This window comes from Anser cygnoides, chromosome 1 (genome assembly GCF_040182565.1).
Source record: "Anser cygnoides isolate HZ-2024a breed goose chromosome 1, Taihu_goose_T2T_genome, whole genome shotgun sequence".
NCBI lineage: Eukaryota > Metazoa > Chordata > Aves > Anseriformes > Anatidae > Anser > Anser cygnoides.
The window spans coordinates 112,775,040-112,784,006 of NC_089873.1; the positions used below are offsets into that span (position 1 = coordinate 112,775,040).

Sequence of the window (8,967 nt, forward strand, 5' to 3'; positions counted from 1 at the left end):
TGTGTGTCTCCCTGAGCTAATTCGGGTCTCCTTCTGTATCTGGTCAGTGAGCCACATGAGATCTGTGGGAACTTTGGAGACCTCCTTTGGCTGAAAGCAGCCGGGAGTGTTCAGACCTCATTTGGGAGAGACTGATGGATGGATGGACAGACTGATCTGTGATATACTTGTGAAATACCTTTTCCACCCCACGTAGACATGAGTGTTATTTCGGGCAGGTATCTGACACACACTGATATCCAACAAGGGAAGGAGCTATTGCTTGGGCTCTGGTGTAGCAAACCTCCCTTGCATGGTCTGTGCCACAGGGTCCCTGTGACACCACAGGCAGGGCCGTGAGCACTGCCAAAAGTTTAGCCACTTGAAATCACTTTCCTTTTTTTTGACTGCTACAGTCTTTGCTTTTAAAACACTGTTTTAATTCAGCTATAACATTTCTGCCACTCCTGAGGACAGTGTGTGTGTGTAGTGAGGGACTACATATTTACAGTCGCCAGGCTTACGAGCTCTTGCAGCTTCTTTCTTTGACTACAAAGGAGCTGTGGGTGGCCTTTGTGCTGGGAAGCCGTCTGTCTGTCCCCCTGAGAGCCACCCACATCCCCCTGTGATGGCCAAGTAGAAGCTGGGGGGCGGACAGCAAGCTACCGAAGCCTTTGAAGGAATGATCAGAGAGTTTCTGCAGTGATGTTGCTGCATGCAAAGGGTGCTCAGTGCCACCAGGGCCACCAAGAAGTGCCCATGGGTCCTGGAGCTCATCCTGTGAGAGGCCACCTCTGCAGTTTGGGAATGCTGGCCCGAGGTGCATCCATGAGCCTATCCTTCAAAAACCCCTGCACAGGGAAATGGGAAGTCACCCTTGAAGACAGTGCAGGCTAGAAGTTCACTGGGTACTACCTCCGTAGCACTAGGAACATCTTCCACACTAATACTTTCATCGGGGCACTTGCCGTCATTCCCCCAGCAACAGTTCCTCTCTTTTATTGATTGTCACTTTCCAAGGAGCAATTAAGTGAAACGTTGGTGCAGAACAGTTTCAGAGGGAAGATGTCCATTTTCATGGTATGCCTTCCGAGTGGAGGAGTTAGCTATCCCAACAGAAAATATCTGAAATATGTGCTCAACTCTCCAGTCCCTGTAGAGGCCAGCAATTTGTTATGGTTTATGGATTAATTAGATTTTACTTCAAACCCCAGGGCTATTGGTAAAAACTTTAGGCTTTTTACTGATGCGTTTAAGGCTTACCTTCTTAATAACCACACAATGCAAAACTCCTTATTCAGTTACTTAAGCATGCAGTAAAATTGCAAGTTACAAAACCAGCTTTTATTTACAAAAACAGCAGCATAGTGGGTGTTGTGGCCAACATTTTAATGTACACAGCTGTTTTCTCATGTTCTTTTGAAGAGGACAGAAGGGAAGAAGGAGCAGCCTCTTTTCCCTCACGTGGCAGGCAGCATCTACAGAAGGCTGGGGGGAGCAGTCCAGCACTGTGTGCTCTGGGCAGCTCTTCCATGGGACTTTCCTGGTCTTTGTCACCCCTAAAACAGGCCTTGAAACAAGCATGTTGGTGAAGGGTGTAGAGGGCAAGACATATGAGGAGCAGCTGAGGTCCCCTTGGTTTGCTCAGCCCAGAGCAGAGCAGGCCGAGGGGAGGCCTCATGGCGGCCTGCAGCTCCCTCACGAGGGGAGCGGAGGGGCAGGCGCTGAGCTCTGCTCTCTGGGGACAGCGACAGGACCCGAGGGAATGGCATGGGGCTGGGACAGGGGAGGGTCAGGCTGGGGGTTAGGGAAAGGTTCTGCACCCAGAGGTGGTCGGGCACTGGGACAGGCTCCTCCGGGCAGTGGTCACAGCACCGAGCCTGAAGGAGTTTAAGAAACATTTGGACCATGCTCTCAGACATGTGGACTGATTTTTGGGTGGTCCTGTGTGGAGCCAGGAGTTGGACTTGATGATCCTTGTGGGTCCTTCCAACTCAGGATATTCTGCGATCCTATGATCCTATGTTTCTGCATGCTTTTTGGCAACTTCCCTGCTAGCTCAAAGCATTATTTCCCATTTCTCCCCCAGCACGAATATGCAGCTTATCCTCAGGAGAAAGCACAAAATCAAATTGTTCCTATGTGAAAATTAACAAGGGCTCCATGGGGCTCCCTCCCTGCAGCTCATGCCTTGACCTTGGTATGAGCTATATGCATATGGGAAGAAAGCACAGTGGCAACTGGCACCACTGAAGACCACAGACCAGGCTGTGAGTGCCTGATGGACGGCATCTCCTAGACAAGAAGTGCAGCTTCCAGCAGTGAATGTCTAGGCCAGTGGGTGATATTTGGCAGGTGACATGGGATGTCCTCCCTGCAAACCACTCACCCACGCTTACCCATCAAATTGAGCCCATTTGTGGTGCCTCAGGAGCCACTAGAGGCAAATGGAGCCTGGGAAATGCCGAAGGAGAAGTTAATAAGTGACACTTCCCTCAGAGATTGAGTGTCCTGAAGAGAGAGGTTGTGTTTGCACAAACGACCTCAGGGTATAATCTGTGTCTCTGAAAGTACTGCTGAATGCCAGCTTTTTAGGTAGAGATGTCCTTCATTTGGGCTTGTTTTGTGTGTTAGGGGGGAAAATGTAACTTTAGCCTTCAGCCAGCTACATACTAGTGTTCATGGATAAGTCACATATTGGTGAGCGTGATTACGTGCAGCAAAGGCTTGACAGAAGCCATCTCGACAGAGACAGTCGTGTTTTGCTCTTTCCTAGAGTCACTGCACTAATTATTAACTCGGGGAAAAAAAAAAAAAAAAAAAAAAACAGAGTGGCAGGCAGAGGGAAGACAACAAGTAGATAAGAAGTAATTATCCCATAGTTTGAACCTCTCAAAAGCAGGGCTGCAGCTGGATCATCCAACTCTTTCTTCTCCAGCCCATCACCCCCCTCCAGCTCTGTTGACTTGTTTTCTGCCCTCTCCCACCCTGGGGCTGTTTTTTTGGCACTTCACAAGGAATGACTTCGGGAGCTGACCCAGCTGAAAAATAATTAACTTATTTGCCAGGCTGGTTTTCAGCTAGAGCGGCTCCCTTAGCCCAGAGAGTTTCTCATTTAAGAGAGGGGACAGGAGGGCAGAGGTGGGGTGGGGGGTCTCTGTCCCCCAGCAGGCCAAGGCAGCTCCCGCGACCAAAGCCAGGTCCCGCAGAACTGCACCCCCAGATGCTCTTCTCCCAGGTGGGACCCTTCAGGACAGCTCACGAACAGAAATCAAAGGCTTTGTTCTTTGTCTCAATGTGAAAACAGGTTTCAGATGTGAAAGAGCACAACTCTGCACATGCTTGCTTCAGTAAGAGGCCTGCCTCAGCCCTTGTAGCAGACCTTGCTCAACCCTTCATGTACATGTCCCCAGAGGCAGCAAAATCTCTGTTTCTCATGTGTGGGAGAACAAGGACACAGCGAGCTTGTGCTAAGGTGTAATCACAGTTGGCAGGAATGGAGCCGAGCTTTGTCAGTGCGTGGTGGTAACTGTGACAGGTTACCAGTGCTTCTCTCCCAAATCTCTGAAAGGTATCACTGCTGTTAACATTTCTGCAGTCTTGAGGCTCTGGCAACTGCACTAGGTGACTGGGTGCAAAACCCCATGTGGAAAAACATTGATGCCTAGGCAGTGAGTGTTTGAGAATATAACGCTACCTAAAAAATGTGTCCCGGATGATGCTATGTAGCCAAGAGAATTTCATGTGCAGAAACATGTCTGAATAATTACTATTTAGTCATTATTTCCTATAACAGAGCAGTACAATTCAGAGAATTTTTTTTTTTAACTCAGCAAAAACTGCCCAGAACTAGGAGTAAAACACTTGTTTTTGTGTGTATGTGTATCACAGTACATAAAAGAAAGGCAGCTCTTACCTCAACAGTGGTTTTTGCTCTCCCAGGCTTTTGTTATGCCAATTCTGATGCCTGCACGACCTCTTCATTTTGAAGGAACATGTAGCAGGGCAAAGCCCCAAGGATTTCTGGGGCTACTGCAACCTCGGTGACCCATGGACCACATCTGAGGGCATGGATTTAGATAAAATGAGAATGCATCTGGTCCTTTTCCCAAAACCAGTTGCCCTTCCTGAGCTTGGAAAATAGGTGGAACTGCTGCTTTTAAAGCCATGCCTTATCCATTCCAGCAGCTGTGTTATGGGTTTCTCTTCTGACATGTGTCCCCCTGGGCTCAGGTGCCTCTGTGCAGAAGCAGGAGGAGGTGGGCTCTGCAGTCTCTCTTTGGGGAGGGACTCTGTATGCCTCACAGCCAAAACTGCACCGTAGCAATCTTGGCAGATATTTCAGAGTGTCTGTCCTATCAAGAAACCACTGGAAAAGGGAAGTGGGAGGATTATTTGGGGGTCTACATCTGCTGTCTTTACTGTACATCTATGGAAATGGAACTGGGGCAAAGCAGAGCTCCAGAGCAGGACTGGTTGTCTTGTGCATTACAAGCATGATATATTACCATGCCCTAGGGACCCCTTTCACAACTTTTCATTTAAATATTTATCCATGGATGCATCTGGATGTGACCCCCTGTCCTTTTGTGGCGGCTGGGTGAGGAAGAGAGCCTTTGGGAGCACTGGGAGTTTCACATGGAGCTGTGCTGATGGCTTCGCATCAGCAGCACCTGGTTAAAAAATACTTGCCTTGCTATCCTGGGATCCCTCTGGATGCAGCTACTCATCACTGGTGCTTCACAGAGCGCCTGTCAGGTTGTAGATTCAGCTCCTTAAGGCTGCTGAAATGAGGCATAAATCCGTGCAGTTGTTATCCACGGCTGTCGCTCCCCTTCTCCGCCGGCTCCGATGTCACGCTGACTTGCGGAGGGGGCAGGGACGGGGCAGGGCTGTCTGTGCGAATTCAGCAAGGAGCTGACAGTGCTTTGGTACGGTTTGTCTCTAATCTGGCAAATCCTATGGATGCTCAGAGTTTTCTTTTTGTCAGAGCTGCGCCCTCTTTTCCAAATGGAAAAGATGACATATTTAGGTCTGCTCTCCAGAAGGGCACTTTAAACTACCTACAGCTGACTGCAGTCCCCAAGTTTTCATGTGCGGAGGCACCAGCAAAGGAGTCACGGGTCTAAGGTATGTGCTAGCCTCAGCTCCAAAACGTGTCCGAGCAGAACTGCGTCCTGACCCCTGCAATGCTCATGCCTAGAGCAATAGGTAGAGTGACGAGAGATGCTTGTGCTCCAGCCTCTCCGTCTGAGGAGCGGGGCTGGCAGATGGCCTGGGGCTGCGATTAGAGCATGTAGCACACTCACTGTGCCTGCGAGGGACAGCAAAATGCTCCCTTCCCCCTCAGCCCAGGTTTTTCCTGGGTTCGTTCTTGCATTTCAGATTCTTCACTTGGACCAGAGAGGATGCGCTTCTCCCCAGGGGCTGCACACCCAGGCGTGCCTCAGCTGCTGAAAGGCACAGCGTTTCACTCAGCAGATCCTGTGTTACGGTGCTGAGGCTGCTACCCGGCCTCAGGTCCAGATGCAGCTGGGAGCCCTGAGACGGGAACGTGAGGTCTGTCTGCACCCAGCCCCGCAGACGTACCTGGGGACCCTGCGTACCCGCAGCTCCCACTGCCTTCTCTGCCTGTGGAAATGAGTCCCTGAATGAGCCATCACAAGGCTTTAAATATAGCACAGTTTCCTGTGGGGATGAAACCCTCTGTAGCACGAAGAATTGGAGACCTTCCACGTGAATCTGAATCCAGCCGTTCCCCGATGAATGAGCCCAGACTCCCACCACCTCCCCCAGTGACAGGGGCCTGATCCATGTCGTGAGGGTTTTTCCCACTGCAGGAAATCCCACCTGGCCTGTGCATTTATTTTTAGTTGTGAGGGAAAACCTGTCTTTGCCTTCAGACAATGCACATCAGCATGAATAAAAAGCTTTCCAGAAAGCCACCCAGCACCTGTTGCTTAGTGCGCAGCTGAAGCACTAATCCCAAATTGGTGACTTTGCAACAGTCTCCATAGAGATTAATTGTAATTTGCAGACAGGGCACTGTGACTTGACAAGGGAAATTGGATGCAGAAGCAGGAAGACTCCTTGCTTATAAAAACTGGGGAGAGACACAATTGATTCAGTGCATCTGTTCTGTGTTATTTATTATTGCTGCACCTCAGCCTTTCCTGTTCTGCAGGAGGGGGTTTGGGCAGCACCCCAGGGCTGCTGCAGAGATGGAGAATTCCCTCTGTAACCCAAATGGATGAGTTCATAGAAGACAACACTCGCCTACCTGCCGCATCTGATTCAAATGTGTGAGTGGGGCAAAGACGCAGGCTGACAGCACCAGAGAATGAAAATCCTCGTGGTGTTGGCAGCAGCATGTGCTGAACGTTCATTCCAGGAGATGGGGATATGACATCCACCTGATACCACTCGCTGCCTGTACTGTGGGACGCTAGGGCTTGGGCAAGCTTCTTATGAGAATGATTCAAGGATAGCTAACCGTTATGGGGAAGAAAGGATAACATAAGACAAACTTCCTTCACTTATTTTGTCTTCCCAGATGTCTTCTGGGAAAGTCCAGCATCTATCTGCGCACACAGACAACTGCTCTTCTTTCCAGCTCATCCTTTTCTCTGGGTATTTTCTGCTTCTCATATTGTGGTTGCCAGGAGAGCAGCTTGCATGGATCGTGTCATCTTCAGGGAGTCCTATCTCATCATTATTCAGTTACCTGTAATCCTCTGACTGAAGATGCTAAATCCCTAGCTCACAGCCAGATTAGAAAAGTGATTAGTTACCTGTGTATCCCACGTTAGAAGTATAGGATTATATGGCAATTATAAGGGATCAGACTCAGCCTATTTAAAAGGATGCTGACATCTCAGAAATATCCTTTACAAGCATTTTACACTGAGCCTCCTTACCTCAAATCTTTTCAGGCGTGTTAAGTGAAATTTTGAAGTTGGTTTCTTAAAACCATTATGTTTTGTATTTCGTGCTCAAGTGATTGGGGACAAGGAAGGCAAACTGCTGGCAATTACACTTGTCAGTGAGGTCTCAAGTCCCAGGCAGCACCATGGTGATGACACTGCTTAGGCCCAGGTACTGACCAGGAAACACAATAGGGCTGTGTGTTTTTTTTCCCTGTAAAAGAAAAATTAACTGATGTGTTGGAGCTGCTTCAGAGTTTTAAAGATCTACTGAGTATAGAATATTTTTTAAATAGCTACTAATATATCTTGAGGGTTACAGTCATGTATTCATGCATTCTTACTATATGTAAATGTTATTGTATGTGAATATATAACTCACAGGTGAGGGTGTGTTTTCACCCAGGCTTGCACCATTATTAGCTTTTTTTCTGTCCCTCAGTGTGTCTGTCTGTCTTCTCCAGTCATTTCTGCATTGTTGGCCAAGCTGAGCCGCAGAAGACAGGGATGCAAGCAGTCAGAGAAATCACGTAGTTCTTTGAAGTTTCATGAAAATACACAGGGAGGTAGAGGAGAGAGCCACTGCTTGTCCCCCAGAGAAGGGCTGCAGGTTGCACTCAGCTTGTAACACCAGCTGGGTGCCTGCCATGAGCACCGCAGCCATGGGCAAGCTTCAGTCAAAGCCCACGTCCCATCAGGCTCCACAGACCCTGGCCATGGGACTGTGGGTCCTTAAGGGTCCCTTCCAACTTGGGATATTCTATGACTGGTCTGTGGGAGGCCTGCCTTTGTTACTCCCACTGCTCATGCAAATACTCTACCACACTTTTACTTTTTCATGTAGTGATCTCCATCTCCACACCTCTAAAATGCAACCAGCTACTTCCAACTGGCTATTACAGTTGCCATCTTGATCCTTTTCAAATCCTACAAAAAAAAAAAAAGGGCTTTTTTTTTCCTTTTTTTTTCCTTCCTTTTTTTTCCCCTCTTTCTTTAATTCAGATTCTAAAAATCCTTGTGCATAACTTCTCTGTATTTCTCCCTAACCTATATTTATTGTGTAAGCTATTCCTTGGGGAGCAAGTAGCTGTGAGGCTGTAAGATGCCTCCAAGGGAGGCGGGCTTTTTCTGGTGATGGGGAGCCGTGATTCTAATAGTCATGAAAAGGGAGATAAGATCAAAATTGACTAATGCCTTCTCTGTTGCTCATCAGGCCTCTAACTCAGATGCATATGCTGATGCTGGCCAGCACAGGCTACAGGAAATGCTCATAACTGCTGCGCCGAGGCACTTCATTTAGCCCATGAAATTCGTGAGTGAAGCTTCTTTCCCAGTCAATGGGGAGATGCAGGCTCCTGCTCTGAGTCAGCTGATGGAGGAACACGACTGAAGTGATCTGAATTGCCCTCGGCAGGAGCCAACCTGTCTCTGCTGACTGAGGGAGGTGGCTGAGTACCTCCGTATACATCTTCAGAGAAGTTGCAGCTTCTATTAAAAACTGCTTCTTTAGCAATGTTGAGTCAAGTGCACTCAGCCTCCTCTACAGCAGGCCTGTTCTCCTGCAACTTTATTCCTCGTATCAAGCATAGCTGCATAAACAATACAAAAATAGTCTGTCTTGTAGCAAAAAGGCCTTCCAAAGGTGCAGTGCTTGAAGACAGGACAACGGGAAGGGGCGGAGGGAAGAAGCTTTGTTTATTCTTCTTTACTTGTCTTCCAGTACTTTTCCTTCTCACTTCTTTGGGAAGGGAGAAAGGGGAGAAGGTAGGCAGGCCCTGAAAGGGCTGCTGTGAGCAGTGACTTGCAGGGTCTGTGGGAAGCTGAGGAAGGAGAAACAGATCCTGATGGAGGAGGTCAAGTGAGGCTGAATGTGCAGGAGAGGCCCCAGGTGGTTGGTTTTGTGGCAGAGCTGCAGGGGTAAGGCTAGGACTAGAGTTAACAGCGAGACAAAGGCTGCATGAGGTCCTGAGATGAGACTGGGGTCAGTGAGGTTGCTGCAGCATGAGTGAAAAGGGGAGTTATGGCAGCAGGAGGTGGGACTGGTGTGGCGAGAGTGCAAATATGG

At 48.7% G+C, this 8,967-nt stretch overlaps 1 long non-coding RNA gene across 1 annotated transcript; it reads left to right on the top strand.

Moving 5' to 3' along the window:
- The first annotated feature begins 5,091 nt into the window (after positions 1 to 5,091).
- Positions 5,092 to 8,532, top strand: LOC106043446 (uncharacterized). Its single transcript, XR_001211683.3, has 2 exons — positions 5,092 to 6,281; positions 8,116 to 8,532. It is a non-coding gene; the product is annotated as an uncharacterized lncRNA (long non-coding RNA).
- The last annotated feature ends 435 nt before the right edge of the window (positions 8,533 to 8,967 follow it).